The 24857-nt window shown below is 41.8% G+C and overlaps 1 protein-coding gene across 8 annotated transcripts in view; it reads right to left on the bottom strand.

Moving 5' to 3' along the window:
* Positions 1 to 24857, bottom strand: part of foxp1b (forkhead box P1b) — a 129551-nt gene that overhangs the window by 82644 nt on the left and 22050 nt on the right. For 4 of the 8 annotated variants that reach the window (XM_047025653.1, XM_047025649.1, XM_047025647.1 and 1 more), the window contains one exon: positions 7071 to 7137. The exons of 1 other annotated variant lie outside the window; for it this stretch is intronic. The gene's annotated coding sequence lies outside the window, so the exon portion shown is untranslated. Of the gene's footprint in view, positions 1 to 4223; positions 4246 to 7070; positions 7138 to 11145; positions 11431 to 21303; positions 21341 to 24857 lie in introns of those variants that run through there. 3 more of the 8 variants (XM_047025648.1, XM_047025650.1, XM_047025652.1) reach the window with 3 other exon arrangements.

Raw genomic sequence — 24857 nt, 5'->3', positions numbered from 1 at the left:
GGCCGGACGATCCCCTCGCCCAGCATAAAGCCCTATGAAATGCTAATATCTCACTTCTAATTAAAGGATTCTAAGTCCAAATGCACCTTCACGGCCAGTAGTCGGCAACATAAATTGTATTTTTCTACACGAGATGTGCCCGAGCAACATCCCATTAATTCTTGTTTAATACCCCACTACCCTGGCATTCCTTAGTGTTCTCTGGACTGCTCTTCATAGCTTCATATCGGAAACAGGCACAGCATTACGGTAGTCTTTAGGAGGGTGCATTTGTGCTTTTCCTGGTGCACCCTGTGACATATGCATGTGTCATGAGGGAAAAGGTCAAAAAGAAGAAAAAAAAGAAAAATACGCCTGTATCAACTCTGCACCTGTATACATTTACAATGTTTACACATGTCTCGCTGTAAATATGTTGACAAGAAAACGTGCTCTCCTTCTCAGAAACTGACCTTGAAGTGAGTCAACAACCTCCTCACAAAGTTCATTTACGTCAGATAGGCTGCAGAGACATGCTGTTGCTTTGTTGGATTTAAAAGTATGACATCAATGGCCAAATGACTGAAAATGTATACCTGAATTGGTTGAACAGTCATGTAATAGGACTGTGATAAAAGAATTCAATTAGTTCAAGTATGTGATGTCAAACTAAAACAATCCTACAGACTATGTAGCCTATTCAAACAATTCAAATTCTATGCAGTAAATAGAGTGAAAAAGTAAGGCCTGATTACACGGGAACTACAGTTGGTAGGACAACCAAATTCTCCCTGGGTGCTAGCATAATGTATCTAGGTTCTCCAAGATACTCTCCCTTGTACCTACAATGTCTACAGCTCAAAAGGATAGGCCCATAAATAATTACACAAAGCTAACCTTCCAACACAGAGTGAGACCACATTACCATCTCAGTAATAGCAATAGCATACCAACCAGCACCAGGTGGTTGTAGTTTACATATTGAAATAACATTGATTCAAATCGCTCAGAAACCTTTGTTTAAAATAATGTTGAGAATTGTTTTTACAAATTGTATAATACTGTACCTGTGGTAGACATCTATACCAACTTCAACTATTAATATCACTTGGAAACTAACCAACAACGTAAATATACAGTTTCTATTTTTCTCAACTGATCCTTTATCTTAAACGCATTATAACTTCAGTCCTACTTACAAACCGTCAGAGTGAAATGGATGCATTTAAAGGTCAATGTTAAGAACATATCACATGACATCTGTTTGATCCTGGCCCAAGTATTTTCCCAAGGATTCCTTTGCTCTATCCTGTGTAAATCATGGAGGCTGACCTTCAACATTCCTCATGTCCCATCTTCCCATTCATCCACAGGCACAGATAATACTGGGCAAATATCATAAACGTGAGGATTTTAGGATTGAGGTGAGGCTACCAACACCGTTAACCAACCAGGGAAAAGAAAACCATGCATCAGTAAGCACCATGTCCCACAATTGTCTAATTAAACTCAGTTCATAAGTAAATACCAACACGACACGCGCCAGAAAATCCCATGTATACTAAAATATTTCATTTTATAATTACTTAAATTGGTCAAAAACATTAGAATAGTGGTGTGGATACTCCTCCATCCCCACCCCAGGAGTGCAGCTGTTTGTATACCTCAGCTCTCACAACGCATGTACTGAGGTGATCTCATCCTAGCACAGGAAGAGGCCCTTCAGTGTCAGTGAGACGTCTCCAGTTCAAACGCTCTCTGGTGGAGCAGAGCAGAGCGGGGCAGGGCATGACCTGCAGCTGAACTGGCCTGTGCTGTGCTGCCCAGACAACAGTCACTCTAAACACAGCTCTCTTATCCACCCTAATAAATAACTAAACACAGCAAACGGAGACACATCAGTCAACCTTTGCTCTGTTAACACAGCGACATGGACAGAAATGGATAGAGAGATAAAGAAACAAATAAAGCAACACAGGAAAAGAAAGGAGATATACAGCAAAAAGAACAAGCTGAAGAAAGAGGCAGTGAGAGAGAGAGAGAGAGAGAGAGAGAGAGAGAGAGAGAGAGAGAGCGAGCGAAAGAGAGAGAGAGCGAAAGAGAGAGAGAGAGAGAGAGAGAGAGAGAGAGAGAGAGAGAGAATGAAAAGGTGGGGGTGAATTGCAAGGGCATGATGGGTAACAGAGGAGAGAGGATAAATATCACACACAAGCCTGAGCCAGGCACCATGGAAGATGGAGTATTGTAAAGCTGTGAAAGCTAGGCCGTTTTGCCGAGCTGTGACATTTGTTTCTTATTGTCTAAGTGGCAGTTAAAAGCGTCTCCCTGCGAGGGCCCCTTAGCTCTGTGCTTGGCTTCTTTAACAGGGAGGTAACCATATTAGGACGTGTATGGTAAAGTAAACAATAACATAGTTGCAATGAGATGGAAATTTTTTTGCTAATGGTGTTTGTCATTCCTGTTTTCAGCTCTCTGAACAGCCCTGTACTTTTTCTCCTTAGCCGGGGAGACTTTGTTTATGAAAACAACGTAGGAGCCAAGGCTGAAACCGGTGCAAAAACACTGTAAATAAATACATGTTTAAAAATGTCTCTGCCTTTCTTATTCAGTTACATTAAATAAACCCACATTCTGGATGAAAAAGCTCTCCACTTTCTTAGGAAATGTTCCGCTTCATATCTATCTTTGAGGGCCTTATTTTAATTAAACATTTAACTAATAACTTCGAACTATTAACCATTATTTTAACTGATTTATTTGACGATTCAACAAGAGGAACAAGAGAAAAATCTAATTGGCAATTTATCTATGATGTTAATTAAGGCATTTGGCAAACTTGCAGTTGAATAAAATGAAAAGGGATCTTATTTGATATGTCTGGGTCGGAAGGCTCTGTTTCTCACTAATCTAAATGGCATGTAGAATGATGTAACACTATTTTACTTTCTGTTTCAGTGGTCACTTGTTCTTGTCTCCTTGCCCCTATTTATTTGGCTGTGGTGATGACTCTATCCATTTAAAAAGTCCTTAAACACATTTCCACCATTTAATTTACACTCAAACATGCTTCCTTGAACTATTGATGTTACTGTAAGCATCTGCCAATCCAACTCAATTCCCAAACAAACTCAATGGGAACATAAACAATTTTTAAAGGTTTCTTTGCTTACAAAAATTCAAAAAGGAAGTTGCTATGTGTCTAAAACGTACTCTGTACTTTCCATACGTCAAATGTATTTGTAAAGTTCTCCTCAGCCTTTCTCTAGCAGTCTTCTCAGCCCCTCTCTTAATCTCACACTGAAAATGCAAGCTGTTTATTTACGCAGGGTTGAAGCCATTCCATTAAGTAGTCACACCAGGTGCGTCATCCCTAAAACGGATTTGTTTTCTCAAATAAATGGAGAAGAAAAGTACTGCCTTGAAGTGATGGTGACCGGGAGGTTAATGCAGCAATGTCAAAAATGTACAACTCAGTTTGGTGCACATTTTGAATGAGCAGGATTGTTGTTATTATTATCAGCAGATGTCCCTTATGGTGTAAAATAAGAAGACATTGATACATTTTTTTGGGATGGAGCAAGCAGGTTTGTTTAACACACCAAACAAAGATCCTAATCATAAATAGTTCCATATGGCCTTTACTGGTCTCAACATTAACATAATATACAGGTAGTTTGTCGCAGAGATTTTAAGACTTAAAATCATTCAAACAGATTATTTCGATTTCATCTTTCGAGCAGTGATAACAGGTCAGAGTCAAAACCTTGCAGAAAAAAGCCTGGCGGGATTTGACACATTCTCTCACTTTTGTGATTTTCTTTTCATCTCTCTGTAAGACAACTCATCTGCGGGTAGAATTTGCTTACTGCTGTCGCCTCAGTCAATCTCACACAAAGACGCTGTCACGTTAGCCGGCAGCACCTGGTAGCAGGCTGACATTATCAAAGGCCTTCAGTCTCTCAGACAGAACTGAGTTTATACATCCATCAATATGTTCCAAACCAAAGAAGAGAGATGTCTGTGTGATGCTGATAGAAAAATAGATTGAAACTTGCCAAACACATTTTCCACCCAAAAAGGTATTTTAAGTAGCTTCAAGATAACACATCTGTGATAACATTATCTGTACAATTCTTTCTACTTTACAAGAGAAGATAATTCACATGAAAGTGCAGGAGATGCAAGAGAAAAGAATGTTGCTGTGTTCACTGACATACTGTATTCAGAATAAGCCATACATTTACCTGTGCAACCCTGTTTAACCAGACAATAAAGAGCCAAGCTATCTCCCAGAGCCTGTTCAGATACCAGCTGATGTGTGGTGGAAGCAGTGCATCTGATAGAGACAGAAGACAGGGGGCAGGTGAGAGTGTTTAGAAGGCTCTGTCACTTCCTGTGATCTTGATAAACAGGAAAAAAAAGAAACCCACTGTCGCCTTTTATGTTGGTCTCCACTGTAATGTCTTTGTACGGATGATAACATTTCATTTTCCAATAGCAAAAAAGGCCTAGCAGCTATTTTGTCTGTCACAGTTTTTAACTACAGCACTACCCCGGCTCAGAAAGTAGATTAGGGTACTTACAGAGCATGACAAACACAGTGACAAAACTGCTAGTGGCAGAAACGTTTAACTTTCTTGTTAGCAATCTCCCCCATGTGGCACTTTAGTAACAGCAAGTTGTTTATTATGTTCCGTGCTCGGCAAAAGCGATTAAAGGAACTCTTAAGAATCAAAATGTTATAAATGCATGGAAACACAGCCAGCTGTAAATGCCACAGAATTAGAAGCTTACCAGCCCTAATACTAATACATGGCAATTTTCAGCTTGATGCTGATATAAAGAAATTACTTTTTAAAGTAAGCAATAAACGCAGTCAGGGGAACTATTATTCTAGCCTTTTTTCTTACTAACATAAATCTATGTGCGACCTTTCTTAGGTCCAACTCATGAATTCACTTGTTTATTCTTAATACTCCCATAAAAGCAGATTAACAAAGTAACTCTAACTGCTTAACTCAAGTAATCTAGTCTCTGATCTTCAGAGGCATTCTAATAAACACTATGATGAAGAATAAGCAAGAAACTGTTTGTTGATATGTACTTCCCTCTGTTATAAGGGTTCATGAAATTCAAATTTGAATTCAATTCAAGTTCAAGGAGACAAGAGAATGCAAAAGCCACCCACAGAAACAAGACCAATGTGGGCTTCTAAAAGAATCATGGAACACACGTTTATCAGTTTAGTTTTATATAATATTACCAAAGTGAGGGACATTAACTAGAACATGTGCAAGGAGCATGTTCTGCACATATCACTATCAAGCATGAGTTTGCCATCCTTCTTACTGAACAATCTGGCCAAGAGCCATCTTCAGCATAATCAGCCCCTTTGTCTGACGGCTTTAATTCTTAATCCCCAAACAAATAATGAAAAGAAGAGCATGTGTATGCACACATATGCTTATTCAAATGCATGTACACAGGCACATACACACACAGAAACACGCGTAAAGTAACGTGTTTCATTTGTGAATAGCAAGAGCAGCCCTACCGTATTAAAGTCTATTGCACTTCAAAATGGCTTTAAAGACTGAAGCATGTTAATCCTATAAGCTGCCACAGGGATTTCAGCATTAGAGATGCAATCAAAATCACATTGGAAAGTTGTGTTAATAATTAGGATGATTTTGGCACATTAACGTTAATTACACAATCATCTGAAAGATTTCAGGCTGATCTTACATCTGGAATAGGCGGCTGAGGGCCAGGAGAAACTTTGCTTTCTGAGACTATGCAGAGAATGCACTCAGGATAAATACTACGGTGTTGTCTGCCCTCTTTCTCCACATCTCTGCTTTCCAAACGTTGAGATGATTTTATGAATTAAAAACAACGAGCAGTAAGGAGGATGACCAAGCAGAGATGCTGAGTCCAGACATTAAACAAACCAGCTTCTCTGACACCATGTACCCCCTTTTTATTCATATCACACAAATAAATGATCCCGCTCAGTGGCCTTCTGACCGGATGCAAAGGAACAGCTCCAGCTGTAACTGACCCTATTGCCTTTCCCAATAACTCTCCTTTACAGAGCACACACAAAACGATGCCCCTTAGATCAGGTTTCCAAACACAACCACAAGAGAATGGAGACTCACTGTGTAGACAACTCAAGGCGACGCTAAAGACTGTGTGGGCCTTTACTGAGAGATGAATACTTCTCTTCAAGTCACAACAAGATATTTAAAAGGGCTGACGGTGGTTTACGGTCTCTCTGGTAACCAATGCCTTCAGCTATGAGCTCGGGGCTGTGATGGTGAAGCCCCTCGCTGTCTGCTCTGCTGGGCTGTGAGAGACAGAACACAGACGCGCTGCTTCTCTGAAGCCCACAGCTCCTGACGTGTTAACACCCTCGCTCCGCCCCACTGGATCTCCACAGCCGGGATGCTCTCTTCCTGGGCCCCAACACTCGGAGATACAGAGAGGGGTGTGAGGAGAACCCACAATGACCCATCAAGAGTGCCAGAGAGCCCCAATCCGTGAAGAGGGAACAGATTGGTGTGCTCTCCGAGAGTAAACACGTGTGTCTGTCCAAATAATCAGGGACAACACTACTAACTGATTCTATGCAATGTCTCCTAATCCTTCTGGAGTCAGAGAGAACAGAAATTGCGTTCCCAAGAAACTTGAGTAGTATGGCTCACAAGGGAGCCATCAACATGAACTGTATGTCCATGTACGTATTTCTAGAGCAAACATGTCTGAAACGTGCACACTGCTATGTGGCCCTTGTCACATCTGATCTCACTAGAGGCAGAGGTCCACTGAAAGGTCACTGTCTTAGGTCACAGTGGTACTATATAGTAATGTCCATCTGCAACATACAGCAGTAAGAGGCGCATTACAGCATTGCCATTACGTGCCACTTTATGTTTTGGATTATTCATTTATCAGACTGCACCCATCTATTTTACCTAGGAGGAAACCAACAGGGAAACTAGACAAGATTCAGTTAACCATTAAGCTGATTCAATACAATATTCAACTTCACGTTGAGAAAGTACACAAATGAATAATCGCATGTTTACCTTCTACAAGGACTTGCTTCTTTAAAGCAATCTTCAGTTCCAGCGTTGTGACTTCAGCCTCCTAGCCCTGTAAACAGAGACAGGGGAGTTAGAGAATGCCACTACTGCCCTTAGCCTATTAAAAAGAAGCTTTTCAACTGCATTGCGAAAAACTAATATTGGTAGGATCCACAATTTCTGGCAAATGATCACGGCGTCAGCCTATTCCACAAGGAAGCAGCAAACACTCTGTGGGTAACTTCACCTGTAACTGTTCCCAGACACAGGGATAATACACACTTCACTGCCCAACAGTACGCTCACTGTAAACCACATCTTTACATGTCACTCTATATGATAAGAGCAGCCATTCTGCAGTCAATAAAACAGAACAATGGAACTGTTTAATGAGCATGGATATTGCATTTGCTAAACAAAAACGCATTGTTATATTTCATTCTGAGAGTCCAGTTAGAGAGGGCTCTGCCTAGTGGTGAGCACACCTGTCCCATCCTCAACAGGCCTCCCCTGGGAGCACACCCTGCTCAGAATGCAGCCAGCACCGCAATCCAAGCACTCAACCCCACAACAGAAAAAGAATGAAAAATAGGAAGAAAAAAAATCGTATATTTATGGTAAACTGAAAAGTGACTATGGGGCAATATCTCCTGAGCATTTGAATAAAAGCATTAAAGCATATCCAAATATGAAAAAAGACCTCCTCTCCCACACTGTTCTTTTGTGCCGTTTACATTTGCCAGTCAAAACTGAGGCCGGGCTTTTACGCAGGTCTGAAGTGTTTATCTAAAGCAGCCTATGGGTAGATAAAACACATGAGCACATGTTGCCCAATTTCATCATTAATTATCTGTTAAATGCCCTTGTTGAAAAGTCAACATTAAACTTACTCTGAACCCTTTTGCGGGTCGAATTATTACCCAAAATTGACTGTTCCCACACACCTCTATTATTCTGATTCATTACACTTCAATTAACATATCATCAATACCATCGTACATCAATGGAGTGGCGACAAATGACAGATATTTTCTGTTTTAAACTACTAAACATCATTAATCCCTATCACCTGAAAAGGCCTTGGGAACTAAATGAGTTTATCCAATGCATAACATCCATTTAGATAAATGTTCCATCACTTTAACAATGGAAAAAAGGTGTTGGGGGGGGGAGACAACAACAGAACTATAATAGCAGCTGTGGGCTTATTCTCTCCGTGATATAATGTGCATCTTGTAATACCTAAATAGATAATTGTCTCAATTTCCAACTGCACGTGGTTGTATTACTGGCATTTAGAGCAGTGGGGGAGCAGAGAACGCAGGGTGTGGATAAACAAGCACAAGCTGCTTTGCTCAGTTGGGGGAGTAGAGCCCATCACACACTCCCACATTGAGATTTGGGGGAACAGAGTAAGTCCTGGGTGAGATAATTACCCACCTAGGTGGTTTATGTGCATGCACAGTCAGAGGGCCAGGCTAAGAACATGAATCAGAATGCAACAATTTCGAAAGACAAAGGGAATGGAGGTGTATCTTCCTGTGCTGTGCAAAAAGTGTTGAAAGTGTTGTGTGAGGAAGATTGGGAGAGAGCCCGTATAGCATACGTTGACATCTGCAAGCAGTTGCAAGCCAGCAGTATCAACTGTGTATCTAGGGTTTATGACAATGGAGTTGGTGTGATGCTTCATGTTTTTTAATGGTAAAACATCCTGTAACTTTGGATAAAAAGTGTGAGCTACAAGAATTATACATTATTATTTAAACACACCAGAGCTGTCGATGAGAATCATGAGCTGAGAATCATGATGACACCAAGCAACACTGTGGAAACGATTATTTTTGGTTTTCACTTTAGCTTTGGACTATTTGAGTGAAATGACTGTATTTGCGCTTGAACAAAGACTAATTTCATGCTCTGTGTAAAACTATGAAGTGGACCTCCTATTCGTGACAAGGTCACTGCTTTACAATATGCTCTCATGTCCGAGGTATGTTATCAGCGCCTCCGGCTTTGTTGCTAGATAGCATGTTCAAAATATGAATTAATACCCCTCCAGAGAAACGCACCCAATCCCAACAAAAGGCCACATCCACTCTGTGTAGCTCTTCAGCTCCTCTAATGGACAGGCTCTCTACCCTCCTCACGCACAACTGACAAAAAGAAGAGCCCATGAATATTTACCACAAAGTAAAGTTATTCCATTAATTACTCTGAGCATACTTAATACTGTATCTGTGGCTACTTTTGTGGTGGGTCGTTAATGAACTTTCACACGTCATTACCATATTAATTAATGCTCAACTCAATGACTGTCAATAGGACATGCCAGAGTTGTCTCACTGTCTTTAAATCCCACCCAGTCTGTTTCGATCACTTAGTGACGCTAGACAGTCACATAGACGTGTCTATTTATCATTGCATAAACTAGACAGCATTAGATGCAGCATTGTCTCTGCGTTAGTCCCTTTCTGTAAATGGATAGTGGAGAGTTTAGTCAAAGAATAAAATGGGCGTTCAACAGGATAGACAGAGCAGTTAGTGATATCTACACACAGGCCATTGGTGTTTGCTTTAGGGTGTGTGCTTGAGATTTTCCAAGTCACTGTCTGTGTTCTAAAATACAGGAAAAACTAAGGCATGAGTCATTCTGAAACAAATGCAGCTGTTTACACGTGATACACTGAGGGGCGACTGCACTCTCCTTCTTTTTCCTCTTCTCATGCTTTATTAAAACAGACTGATTCAATGAAAACATAACTAGGTCTCGTAAAAACGGCCTTCAAAAATCAAGTGTATTTTCTCTTTCAACACGATTGGCAGGATTCTGGCATTATATTGCACACCCACATAGACTGTAAACAACAGCACTTTCTGACACGCAAACAGGCTGAAAACCCACCAATTAAACCCAACTTTTCTCCAACCCTTTGGAGACGTTTTTTTTTCTTTTCTAAGCTGAATAGGCAACAGTGCAGTCTGCTGAATGTCAGCCTGTCTGATCCCCGAGATTCGTTGGACCTGCCCTCACGTTTTGCTGAGCTGAGAACAAAGTACACAGAGTACACACTGAGAGCTTTGCCGCCTTAATACCAAGGAAGTGGAATTTCACTCTGAACCCAAAACAAACAAGGCAGCACATTTCTTTACACTATTTAAATGTTAACAGCTCTTTTATCACAGCATACCTTTCTTTTGGATGCGTGTAGAAATCCACAATGAAAATTCTTATCTACTGATGCACAAAATAAAGTGAAAATGCTAACTGAAAAACGAATGTCATTTTGTTTAAGTCTATTGAGAAGTCACAGCTGGGACAACAGAGAAGAGAACTGTTTGACCCGAGAGTTGCACACTGTCTCACTCAAAGAAACTACAACGGGACATTCTACACACAGACAGACACACTCACATACACACACACACACAACACGTCTTACGGCACAAAGGGCCAACCTACAGCCACATTATGCAATGCTACTCTTATGACCAATTCCTTTCCACCCCGTCAACCATGAGGGCTGTCAATTCTCTTCTTCAATATCACATTTCCACTCTACCAAGTCCCTGCTGTGCCCTGCTCCTCCTCGCCACTCCGCCACAGATCCTGTGTGCTATTAATATCAATAACCCACAGATTCCATTTCCCCGGACAAAGACGGAGGAAGAGCGAGTGAAATGAGTGGGGGAGCAACTGAAACCCTCACCCCTCACAGCACATTCAACACTTACCATCACCCTCAACCTACTGGACGGAAACACGGAACAGCAGCACAGACTAACATACAGATACACACATACATACATGCACACACAGAACACACACCTACAAACAAAATAGAGGAAGTTCACGCAATACTCTCTACTATGTGAACAGTAAGATTGAAGCGGTTTAAAACCATTTATCTCCAATAGTAACTTCTGCTCTTCAGTGGGACACGTCTGCCTACTGAACCCTGAACGGCACCGTTCAGCACTTACTAACACACCTACAGCACACACACATATCCAGCACCGTCCCATAAAAGGCAAGGAGAGGAGGAGGGGAAAAACACAATTAAAATCTTTACTGACTTACCCATGAACAGAGACAAGCTTTCATTGCATTAATGAAACATTCATGCAGATTCCACTTCAGGATTAACGATAGTATTTATAATCCACTTCTCAAAGAAGAAATAAGCTGTCAGTGATAGGAGTACCAGGAGAAGTAGTGCTGCTAGCTGGTTGTGTGTGTGTGAGAGAGCAGGAGTTCTGACTGCAGTGTTTCCTGGGACTGGAGGTATGTGGTCTAAACACAACAAAAGCCAGTGCCTTGCTCTAGATTAAATATGCAGGAAGAGGCCCCTTTGCATAAACACAAACACTCAGCAAATGAAGGACTGGTCCAGACCAGCCGCCTGCTGAGAGCCCTACCTGTCCTGAGCGCCTTTAATTAGACAAGAACAAGCAGCACAAGCAGAACAAATGAACAACACAGTGGTCACATCACCCAGAGCCAATACAAACACTGGCTTTATCCTCAATGGAAAAGAGTGCTCAAAGTTTGTTGCAAAGTTAAAGAATACAAAAAATGATTATGAATAAAGTAAGTTTTTATTGTTTTCCATCAATTTAGATAAAAAAAATGAAAACAATAATGCTCAACCATTGAACTTGGTTTCTCTTGAAAAACACCCCACCAAACTCTACTGAAGGCAAATGCTTTTTTGGGTGGAAAGGTTGACTTATAACAATTCAGAAAAATAAACATTGCTGCATTTTCTAATGGCTGTAGATAATATTTGACTGTGATACCTTTTAGCGTGTGGAGAGGAAAAAAGTCTAAGCTACCTTTACCAGGACTAAACTGACAGCTACAATAACCCTGTCCACTTCTTCCAATCTATTTTAGTTCCACGTTCTTTCTTTCTGTCTCTTTCTTTCTTTCATTCCCTCTCTCCGTCTTTGTCTCTCTATCCCCCTCTTCGGGATATGAATGCAGAAACTCACGCCGGTGCGAGACTCCTGGAGTGGAGAGGCTGCCTGGATCTGCCAGGCGTCATGACTAAAACTTCAAGTGAACCAAAGAGAACAGGAGCTGAGCCCTGAAGAAATTCTGGAGCCCAGTTTTAGATGCTGAGTGACACATACTGATGTGTCCAGTCAAAGATGTCATTTTCATGCAAGCACCTCTCAAACAGAGCAGGGGGAGAAATGGATTGAAGAGAGGGGGCCAGACACCAGGCTGGTGTGCGTGTATGGGGGAGAGACAAGGAGGAGGGGTAGGGAAGAGGAGAGGAGGGGAGGTGGGGGAGAGAGAGAGGAGGGCAGAAAGAGGAGGACAGACAGAGAGGGAGATAAAGGGTGAGACAGACAGACAGCGAGAGAGAGAGAAAGACAGAGCAAGAGAGAGAGAGAGAGAGAGACAGAGAGAGAGAGAGAGAGAGAGAGAGAGAGAGAGACACACAGAGATGAGACAGAGAGAGACAGAGAGAGACAGAGACAGAGAGAAAGATAGAGAGAGAGAGAGAGAGAGAGAGAGAGAGAGAGAGAGAGAGAGAGAGAGAGAGAGAGAGAGACAGATCGAGAGCGAGAGGGAGAGAGAGAGAGAGAGAGAGAGAGAGAGAGAGAGAGAGAGAGAGAGAGAGAGAGAGAGAGAGAGAGAGAGAGAGAGAGAGAGGGAGGCAGCAAGAGCAGAAATGAGACCTCTGGAAAATAAACAGGGTGTAGGGTTTCAAAGGCAGGGGGACAGGCATTCCATTGTTCAAGCCAATTATCAGTGGAAAATAATAACAACAGATGGATCCAGAGCGGCCAACTTGTGCCGGAGCGCCCCAGTGCTGGAGAACAGATGATGAAATGTGAGAGTAGTGTCGGGGGAGGAGGGACGGGCCCACAGTCGCACAAGCTCCACAGACCAGATGTGAACTTCCACAAGGACAGTTAGTATATATGCTCTCCAGCCACCACTCGTGCTACACGGTGCAGAAATATCAAACAATGGCCAGTCTGCACGTTCATTCATATCAAGCGATGTCTCAGAGGGCATCTGGAGTCATGCACTTTAGGCACTTTAAAATGGCACAATATTCGCTCAATTAACACCTTAGTAACACTACCCCCTCCTCTTCGCTCAACATTTCTTATTTTATGACATACTGCTTCTACTAACTAGAGGCTTTGAAAAGTATTACATTAAAGAATGCCATTACCCTTGCCAATTTTGTTACCCATTACCCTTGCTAATTATTATTATTATTATAACTACTCTGTCAAGGTAAGTGTGTATTTACTTCATTTTCAAGATGTAGCGGTGTGTTCAAAAGATAATAATCACACTAATTATTCATTTTAGGTGCAACACACTTTTCTCAACACAACGCGCAACAGTCAAAAGTCCGAAATAAATAAAAACACAGAACACAAGGCGGCTACAGATACAGTACCACATGTAAGTCAGTTATCTGGCTATTAAAAGCACGTGGTGCTTAAAGGTTCAGTACTGCACTCGGTTGCTGAATTACAAGATTTGTCCAGTCCTTTTGCTTGCTTTCAGCTCCCATCCCTCATGACCTGTGGGGAGGTTTTCATGTGCTGGGTTCCAGTGTACCTTGAACACAGAGCAGAGCGCCGTGCTGCCACTAGACACTGGCGCTGCAGAGAGCGAGCCCGTAGATGCTGGCCTCAGTGAGAGATCTCTGCTATCGGCTCCAGACTGACAGGCGAGGAGGGGAGGGGCTTCAGCCCTAAGACAGAACCAATCCTCAATGTGCCCTGTCAAGGGTGGGAGATGTCTGCAGATAGTGGCACAAAAGATCTGCCCTTCCTTTCAAAAGAAAAGAGAAGTTTTCGTTTCATTAACTCAAGACTAAAGCGTAATTATCTCCCTATAGACCTTAATCACCAGCAGAAGGATAATAGAACAAAAAGCAGTCTCCAGTTCAGTCATTAAAGTTTTTTTTGTTGTTTCTTGTTCTCTCTGTCTCCGTTTAGATGAGAGTATTAAAAAATGACAACATATCGGAGGTCATGAGCTAAATCCTACTTTCAAATGTGTCTGTTGTGAAGCATGAAAGTGGAAATGTTATCCATATTTAAATGTTTAAGTTTGCTATAAAATGGTTTCCTTTGTTTTAATACTCCAATCTCTGGCCTGTCTTTATCTAAATGTTCTCTGTCCACTAAGGCAGAGGACGCGGCCACAAGAGGAAGGAGGCCACTGCAGTCTGGATGCTTAGATGCAAGGGTGTAATTAACCATGTTTGAAATAAAATCAGGTTGAGTACAAACAGAGCATTTTATAATCGTATATAATATTCTAAATGACTAACATCGCTTGGAGGTGCTTGTAATGCTATCCCCTAAATGCCGACTCCCTAAAGGATTCCACAGATGAAGAAAAAAATGAGAAACTTTGCCTAGATTTAATTAGCTTATAAAAAATAATTGCCATTAGCAAATCTCATACGAAGGGGTTGGGGCGTTTGCTGAAAAATTTATTTTTTTGGGACGGCGTGAAGACAAAGGGTTTTCAAACAGGAACTTGCAGGCCAGCAGCCGTTTTGTGCACTGACACAGAGGTCGAGTTAATTAGACTATTGTCATTTTAATCAGGACAGCTCAGTGGCCATCCCTTCCTGAAAGAGCCAGTGGACTTGAAACGGCAGAGGGACTTCTGTGTGCATGCATGCGTCGGGCCCGGGGTCTCTCTCACACAGCTTTGGGTTAGAGAGTATGTGCTGGTTCTCTCACTTGCTTCGAACATTAATGAGCCAGAGACACACCAAGGAAACAGGCGCCTGGAGTCTCACTAGGGGAAACTACTCGCCTTTGCTCTGCTCATGTCTCTGTTCATTTGAAAATAATTTAAATATCAAATATTTGAAATAATTTGCTTCTCCCTGGTTATCAGATTTTAAATAGTGAGTCTTTCATGTCTTCTCTATTATGCCCTCAACTGGCATTAACATTTAAAACATTGTTAATGTAATCATATTTGAAAGGTGCATATCATTATGGTTACATTATGGTTTATTTTTGGGTGATTTTCGCATTTCTGGAATACAATGGGACATTTTAAGAATAAAACGAATGTTGTACAGCATGAAAATTGATCAAATCTTTGCTGAATATGACTATTCTTAAAAGTATATTAATCAAAATCGATGAGAGATCATGCATAACCTTTTCAAGCCACTGGTTGAAAATCTTTGCTTGCACAAGAAAAACTATTTTAACTATTTAAAAAAATAAAAATCCTACATTTGTGATATTAGATTTTCACATTCACAACCAAGTCTGGATCTATTTAGTTTGCCCACTGACTTTCAAAAAGGGGAGAGGAGAGGAGGGGTTAGGAGAGAGGTTAAAACCCATCCATGGGGTCTCAGAGAGGTGAGCGTGGAACAGACATAGAGCAGACCTGAGCTGGTCTGAGAGACACTTCCCTCACCACACTTGAGCTCTTTTCTGAACCCTGATGCAGACAGGTGACTCCTAAGGTGATATACTGTACTGCACATACAAAGGTTGGTCCAATCTCTTGGGGTAGCTCAAAGGACAAACACAAAGCAAAGACTTAAGCCTCCAAAGAGTACTTCATCACCAATTGGTGAAATAAAGAGAGAAAACTTACCAAAATGCTAAATAGTTTGAGGTCAGACAGTTCCTGTACATTTGACTTGTGACCGCCTCCCCCTGGGTCTGGACTACATTAATAGATCTGTAAGTTCATCGCTTTTCACATTTATCATGAATATTTCAGCAAGTGTTAATATTAATCTGATCAGAAATTAACTTAATTCAATAATTCAGCACATATAAATTAATAATTCAATAAAAAGAATGATCAGCTATGTTGAAAGGGAAACCAAGAGACATTCAGCAGTATTATGTGTGGATATTTAAATGGCCCAGTCACACTAAAGCACATTTACTATGGGTATATGCTAGAACTTCTTATAGCTTTACTTTATGAATGAATAGCCAAGTGCTGTGGTGTTAAATCACTTGGAATGTTATCACACCACAAGTTATTACTATGGAAACTCTAAAAGGCTCAATGTTGCAATTCTAGCGTCTGTTTGAGATCAGTAATCCAGACATGCTCCCCAGGACTGACCAGAGCAATTGAAAACAACAGGGTGTTGTGTCCACTGAGATGTACATGCAGAGATAAAGAAGACACAAGCTCTAAAGCCCTGCTCTAGGAAGAAACTCTGTTTTCCCCAAGTTCTTCTGTGAGAGATTTACTGGGATTAGATGTAGAAATGAAAGTGTAATCTTCATTTGACAGGCTAGCCAATCTCTGGGTCACTGGACAACTGCTAACTGAAGGCCTCTTTCTCTTCATCTTTCTCTAGTCTTTCTTTCCCGGTTCTGGTAATACAGCATACAACCTTAGGCATGTCTAAAAACACATACTGTCCGCTTATTATACAACATTTGAACAGATCCCACGATCACTTACTCTAATATGTAAGTAAGAAAGCTAATGTTAGAAGTAATACAATCATATTTTACACCCAGTACTGGGTCAGTCATTCCCACTGTCAGGGGCACCACCAGGAATTTTAGGCCCCATGAAAAATAAAAATAAAATTGATCATTCTATTAGTTTCTCTATTTTTGGGGGGCACTGTCAGTCAATTGTCCAAACTTTTCCCCCCTATATGGCGCCCTTGCCCACTGTAAATACTTGGCTGTCAGTATCTTAGTGCCTTTTTATTCTGCCTCAACAGAAATTGATTTAAAATATTACTAATTTCCATGTGCAGTTTAATGACAGATGAAGAGATATTTCATGGTTCCGTATATACCTGATAACCCATTAATCACACTGCCGGACAAGGACAATGGCTAAATTTAAACACAAGTAAAAAGGGTCCAGCAGCAACACCCTTAAATGAATTATTAATTAGTGTTACAGCGTAGCCTATAGAATTAAAAATAGCTGGTTTCACCTCATTACAGTTGGCTTTAATACTTTCTACAAATGTCATAGCTTGCAATCGTTTACAATGTTTAACCCTGTCAAATCTCCCTCCTTCCTTCCCTCCCTCCCTCCCTCCCTCCCTCCCTCCCTCCCTCCCTCCCTCCCTCCCTCCCTCCCTCCCTCCCTCCCTCCCTCCCTCCCTCCCTCCCTCCCTCGACAGAGGAAAGGCAAGGGAGAGGCCTGTCTGCATATTTGGATATTTGGTGTAAGTCTTCAAACAAACTTCTACACTGATGACACAATAGAGTATTTCTCTGGAACCCAACAATATTTTTTGTTGATGCACTTGAGAATTGACCTAACTTTCCTCATGAGGTAGACATTGAACAATACTCAGATAAATGGGATACATCTGGAAGTAATCCCTTTTGGTAATATAGTTTACAGTAATGATTATACTATTATTTGTTTTTTAGATGAAATGTGTTTCTTTATAAAAGGTACTTGATAATATAACTATAAAATGTGCCTCCAACTGGCAGAGACTTTCAATTGCTTTCTTCCCCAGGTCATCTTTGTTCCATTGTCACAAACAGTATTCTATGCAAATACTGACAGGCATGTAGTATCCGATTGTTTTGTAACATTTGAATAGTAAATGAGCGTATTTTACATCTAGATATTCCATTCACATTTCCATACAGTAAACGTGAACATGGGTTGAACACAAAATGATGGCAGGTGGAGTACTTGACATCTGGGCCCTCTCTGGACAACGGAAATTTGATTTAAAATTAGCTTTTTGTAATGAATACTTTCTCAACAAATACCTTATCCCTGTAATCTGACAACTTCTTCTCTGTGTGTCCTCCGTCACAGACACTAAGCTGGATGTGGGGATCACCCACATTCAACAACTTAACCAAATTGGAAAGGCAGATAATGCCTTTTTTACATAGTCGTGTTGCTAGGTGTGATTATTATCAGAAAAAAACTTCCCCCTATGTGATAATGGAAAGTAGCGGGGAACATAACATCCTCACAGGTGACAGTGGAGTCAAGGGAAATGTTCCACACATGGATGTAAAGCATTATAGCAGTGAAGAGTTAAACAGATGCAGAGTGACAGGGGATCAGTCAGACATTTGTCTCTTTAACTTCATCCATTCACTTGTTCAGGTCAGAAAAAGTATTCCTGTTCCACCCCCTCAGGAACACAGACCCACACAATTTGCTTCTGAGGCAGTGGCAGTGAGCAGATTAAACTGTGAAGGTTATCATGGTCCCTGTATCACTAACGTTTGTTGCAAATTTACAGTTGTAGTCAAACAGAACAATTGTTTTGCATACAGTAAAGTTGCTTCAGTACAACAGTACAAACCATGGATGGTTTGAGTGTGTCTTTAGTCTCTGGAGTCCTCTCTCTTCCTTAACCTGTCTGACCTTAGTTTACATACAACTTTAACACTCTGTTCCACAAACATGGATGCTCCATTCCTATGACCCACTAAGCACAGCCCTAACAATACAGAAAACCACATATTTTTTGATGTGAACAAAGGATCCTATTTTGTAGTGCTCATACATCTTCCAATGAGGAGGCCGTTCCCTGTGGCTGTTGTCTGACTGAGACCCAAACTCACAAGCTTGATATGAGGCTCTTTGAATCCAGCGTGTCCATGTGATGAGAGCCCCAGTGCGGGCAGCAGATGTCAGAGTGACTGGGAGTGTCAGAGAGGCCTCAGAACAGGCCTGTCCTCCCTTCGACAGGACGCTGGGAGCCGTACTGCCACCGCCTCGCCTCGTCTGCCAGCAGCGCTTCTCTTCACAGGAGCCATGTCTGATGGCACGCGCCACGCTGGATGGGCCCTTTGATTCCAGGCTGTTTGACACATCTGTTGCTTGTCACATTGTGTCGTGCATGTCTGCGAGCCAGACACGACCAGAGCAGCGCTGCTCGTCCCTGCCCCGTGTTTACAAACAGCACCGCCCACGCCGCAAACAGGGCCGAGGCCAGAGTCAGGAGGGTCGGGGAGTAGAGGGGGAGCGCCGCTACGTCACACACTGACTGAGAGCCCATCAATCCTCCTGTTATGCAGCAATGCCTTCAGGAGGAAAATGTTTAGTGAACATGCATGGCACATTCATGTCAGCTTCTTCTATGAACTCATCTACATTTTCATATGAATATTGAAAATCTATTACTTCTTCTAAAACGCCTGTTGAGAGAAAACTTTTACACTGTAAATCAAATCTCCATCAAGGGTCATTTCGTCACTGTGTTCCATTTATGAGCTTTTTAAGCACTTTGAGAGTGCTTTGAAAAAAACGTGCTAGAACACAGGACATTTCAGACTTATATTGCCAGCCTAAGTACATCAAAGATGACCACTGCTAGTTCCGTCACACAGTTCATCTGTGAGGTACACATGCCATATCAGCAAAAACCAAATTACACTGTTTCTCATCACCATTTTATAAAAGGAAAGACCAGCACTTAAGAGGCAATAAGAAGTATCTATAAGTGACAAGGTTACAAAGGCTCTGGGTTTCAAACAATCCTAAGTGCTTCATTTCATGTCGTCTTTTCTCAAATCAATATTCAAGTCTGGCAATTGCAAATGTGGGATTTATTTACAAGCAAAAGATTAGCATTTCCATTTTCATTACATTTTGTCCTTAAAACCTACTATTTCTGAGTTTTTTTTTGTTATGGAACTATTGTAGTTGGGTTGAATGTTTACAACGCCAAAATGACATTTGCTTCTCTGATCCACAAGCAATCAAAAAACACAAATTGGAAAATGAGGCAAACCTTTAATTTCCATAAATATCAAATACCCAACTGGTTATGTAAATACTATCTCTCTTCAGAGGGTGGGGAAAACATTTAGATAGCTCATTTACATTGTCAAATGACAACACACTCAACATTTCCACTCACTATCAAACTGTTTTGCAAGCACACAAAACTGGAAAAGATAGTCATGAACCAGGTTCCTCACGCCTGACAACAAAACAGTACCGATTAAACGCTGATAATAATCTAGTTTCTGATAGTGGAACCAGCCACCTCCAATCTGCAGAGAACACATACTGCAATGTCCTGGCAGAAAACATAGTAACACAGCACTGTAGTGAGGACCTAATATTCAAAGAGGGGATCATTTGTTTAAGGCTCACATCCAAGGATCAGTCTGGCCTTCATTAGCCTCAATATGACATGGATGTGAACAACATGTTGGCTTGCCACATGATCCCAGACACAAATTGTCACAGGTTGTTATCATTCCAGGGAGAACTCTACATGGATGAACACCAGAGCATTAATTAGAGACACTATTTGATCATTCCACAGCTGGCCTGTATAAAGGGGGAGTTCATAGCCCCCCAGAATCCCCCTGAACACAAACACACCCAGACGTTTACATTGTCAACCTGTAGATAGTTCTTCACAGTACTCCAACTAAGAGTGCTCCCCTCTCACCCTACATATATCCATATGGGAAGAGGACCACTTTACTGCAAGATCATTTCTTTATTCCAAGGCTAAAGACAGTATTGAGATACTGTTTCATTTATAAGGATCATATGATCCTAGAATAAAACATGACCAATATCTTGACTAAATGAATAACTAAAAAGCTGAATGGATGCCCCAACATGGCTTTCCAAGGTCAAATTGTCCATAACACATAGACTGCATTTAAGGTGAAGCCTTTTCTGTGTGAAGGTCAGATATGTTGTGTTTACACTACACTCCAGGCTTTCACATTGTTTTGTAGTGTGCTGTCTGTTCAGGGTCATTGTTTGTTTTGGATGTGTTTATACACCACACAGAGAGTCAATGGCTGAGGAGATGGTAGAAGGATGCAGACATGAAGCTGCATAAGACCTGCTAATGTTCTGCTTTAGGCTCGGAATCCACCACGCTGGTGTTGTGGTTTCTGCCTGTGTGACTGATCTCTTGCTCCTATCAATAATGTACAGGTATTACAGCCCACATTTTAGTTTCATGTAGAGCAAATACAAAAGAGCAGATGCAACTGAGAGAAGCATTAAAGCTGTTCAATACTAAGGACAATTGACCATGCAATATTGTGTAAAGACATAGATAAATTGATCAAAAGAATATGTTTGTGAGCGTATCAATATAATTTTGAGTCCTGGCATGACAATTGTAAATCTTGACAAACCTAATGAGAGGATTGTCAGTATGCAAAGGCCTAAAGGCCAGTATGCAGGCTGCCTAAAGGCCAGTATGCAGGCTGCCTAAAGGCCAATCTGTTGGCCAACCTACTGCTGTCAGAGAACACTTACTTGAATTCCAGGCTCCACAGAATGGCACCACTGGAGTCTGCTGGTTAAAGCAGGTCATCACAACAGGTAGGGAGGCAAGGAGCGAGGAGGACAGAGGACAAGAGGAGGGTCGTTAGTTGGAAATGAAGAAATAGAAATCATGTAGAAACTTGCTCAACGCAAATCGATGACTAATAAAACGGAAGCATCCTATTGAGCCTGCCTCCAGAATTGCAAAATAGTATGTACCAGCAGACTATAATGCAATGCCAAGGCTGTGTTAACTCTTTGTATGTGTGCGTGTGTGTATGTGCATATGTGTGAGTATGCAAGAGAGAGGGAGGGGAGGCAAGCACTGAAGGTCACTTTCAAACAATCCTTCATTAAACCAGCATTATTTAGGTTCCACAGAGATTATTTTTCTTCCCGTGTTTTAAATATATTTGGATACATATTTAGCATCTCAACGAGAATTCCCTTGATTAAACAAATAATGGCACATTCAGAATACTGTAATTGAGTTCAAATTGATTCGAGCGGTGCTCTAATTGCATTTAAACACTGTTCCTCCCTAACCCTAGATTCAGTACTCCTTAATTACTGCCCTCTGAAGACAAATCCCAAAGGTGTGGATGGAAAAATAAAAATAGTGTAAGTTTTACAGCACGTTGTTAAAATGACCTATAAAGTTTTTTTTTTTATACAGTATGAATGAAACCCCCAGAAGAGAGCTTTGAGGACTCTGAAATAGCTCGCTCTAAGCACCCCACACTCCATGTCAAATAAACGCTACAGATTCCACCAACCCCTGGTGGCAGACTCCTGTCACTCGGGCCCACCACCCGTCTGACTGGACCTCCACCTTAACCCTCCCCCTCCTCTTTAAAACACGGGAGGGAAGAAAAAGGCTAAATGTGTTTCCTGAAAGGGAAGAGAGGTGGAAAAAGCCCATCCTGTCCCTGGAATCACCGCCGCCCTGCCAAAGCACCCGCCACTGGCGTTTCTGCAGAGACAGCAGAAGTTCCACCGGCGAAGGGACGGTGTGCCAAGTCAAACAGGGCTCTGTCTCCACTCTGTGGGCCGCCAGCGGGCCATGTGGGCCTGTGCTGGGCTTCCGGAGGGCTCGCTGCAGCTGCACAGCTCTCAATAACGTTACGGGGAATGTCAGAGCTACTGTAAACTCACCAGGCTGCCCCTGTCAGCAGGACGTTCCCAATCAAAGCAGAAACAACCCCACCTAAAACACAATGCATTGTTTTTTCCACCGGCCCCATCCTAAACTTTCCACGACTCACAAAGGGAACACGTCGAGAGGGCAACCACTTGTTCCCTGATCTTGCCAAACAAAATGCCAAGAGACCAGGAGTGACATTCAACCGAGTTTAAAAATACAAGCAGTTCAAAAATGATTAAAGTCTTATTTTATTGTTGAGTGCCTAACACTGGAGAGGAAACCAGAACAATCAACCCAACTGACTTTTTTTTCTGCTGAATTTAGAAACACTAATTAGTTTTGCTCTCATAAACCCAACCTGAAAACGACCAATTAGAAAGTGAGAATGAGACATGTGCATTAGAAACAAGTGCTTGTTATTCCCACTATTAAAGTCCCACATCCAGAACTTTACTGCAATGACTTTCACACTTCACCCATGGGGAACAGAATGTTACCTACTAAACACTCAGTCACGTACACATCCATGATATGTTAATAGGCCTTTACATAATCCTTTAATGAGACTGCTTAGTTTGTAGGAAAGTATTACAGATCTGTAGAGCCACATCAAAGCTAGTATGAGAGGCTTTGGTCGACAGATGCCAGCAGCACCAGGCTGAGGAGAGGATCCAGCCTCACCAGGCTGACCGCAGCACCAGCTGGCCTCAACCATGGACCAACCAGGGCTCCACCGTTACCTCCTCCCAGCTGCCGACATCCAATGAATTTTCTCTTTCAAGGGTATTGAAACAAGCATCCCACCTACCAGCTTGTTATTAACAGGGGCTTTTCCCCTTACTGTTCTAACCTTTCATGCAGATTCGATCGCTTGCCAAGTGGTGTGGTTTCATGTTTAGTGTGTAGATATTAATGGTAAACTTGTGGAAATTGTCTTCAGGAATGTTCCTGCTATTCCCCCAGCAAACAGTGGCCAGTGTTTCATCACTGTCTGCTCAAAGACGGATGGGCTGTCAGTGGCTTCCCCTGCTTGGGCTCCAGCTCCTGGGCTGGGAAGTGGCTAAAAAAGGCCAGGGCAACACTTTCCCGGCCTGCACTTTTTAACAGGAGTAATTCTCTGATGCCAGGTCGCTGCCAACGTCCTTGCAGCCGATGGCAGAGAGGCCAATAAGTTCACATTAACTGCAGAGTGCAACTGCACTGAACATCTGCTCATGAATGAGAGCGCTGCCCACTAACTCAGCGAGTCGAGGCCCGCTGATAAAAAATTCAGCGCTCCCCTCGCTGGCACGCTTGTTTTGCGCTATTCTCCTGAGCCCCTAGAATTATATTAAGAGAATTTCAGTGCTGCCCGGTGTATCTGAGAGAACAGCTGGCGCTGAAAAGGGATCTGCTGCTCACTGAGAGCTCAGGGACCTCACACGGGATCAGCCTTCTCTTACACCATTTGTCCTTGAAGGAAAAAAAATCAGTGTTAAGCACCCAGGTAATAATAAGAAAAGCAGCAGCTACATTTAGCTGATTACACTACCCATGTGTGCACAAACAGACTGAGAATAACCAATGAAGACATGAAGTGATATGGGGGGAAGACAGAAGGCCAAGTGTGACAATAAGTAGCTCCCTCTGGAGAGAAGTTCATCACACCTTCCTTTTGTTCGGCTGGTTGAATGTACAGTATTAGATTGAAGGCATCTAGCTTCTTTCATATAAACAATCTGGAGGCAGGTCAAAGAGAAAGGCAGGCCATGCACACAGTCACCACAAGAATGGAGTGAAAGACAAAGTGAAAGTATTACACAGTGCATGTGCTGTGGTGGATTGTAACTGTACATATACAACTGTATGGAATCAGAACACCCATTACATTTGTAAATAATTTTAGTATTGAAAATTATTATTAGTATTTAGTATACTAATATTTTCTTAAAATGTTGAAATGTTCTTGCTAGTAATGACCATTTTAAGGAAGCGATAATTCCACCTAAAGCCCATGGCAATTTCACTTCCGTCTTTCTTTACTGAACAGAGCTCTCCGGTGTGTTCATATACAAACACTTTTATCCAAAGCTATGTTCAATCCCATATGCAACAGTTTCAGATAGGAAGCGTCACCTAACCGTTATGAATACACTCGAGTGCCATATGAGAACTATGCAAGATTGCTCAGTTAATGTGTGCATGTGTCACTTGTCACAAAGCCTGCATCTAAAAGGCCCACCAGACAACCAAGTTGTCATTCCCCAAGGAGCCGGTTTCCCTCATGCAAACTGCTGTCGTCTGGGACAAATTTGTTTCATGTGTGTACACATCTACCAGTTTACTTCTAAGCTTCCTGTTTTCTCAGACATACTCTAGATCACAAAGACATGATGGTGTAAGACACACACATGCTGTGAGA

The sequence above is a fragment of the Hypomesus transpacificus genome, chromosome 9 (genome assembly GCF_021917145.1).
Source record: "Hypomesus transpacificus isolate Combined female chromosome 9, fHypTra1, whole genome shotgun sequence".
NCBI classification, from domain to species: Eukaryota; Metazoa; Chordata; class Actinopteri; order Osmeriformes; family Osmeridae; genus Hypomesus; species Hypomesus transpacificus.
The sequence above is the reverse complement of the archived record's forward strand: the minus strand, read 5'-3'. Positions and strand labels throughout refer to the sequence as shown.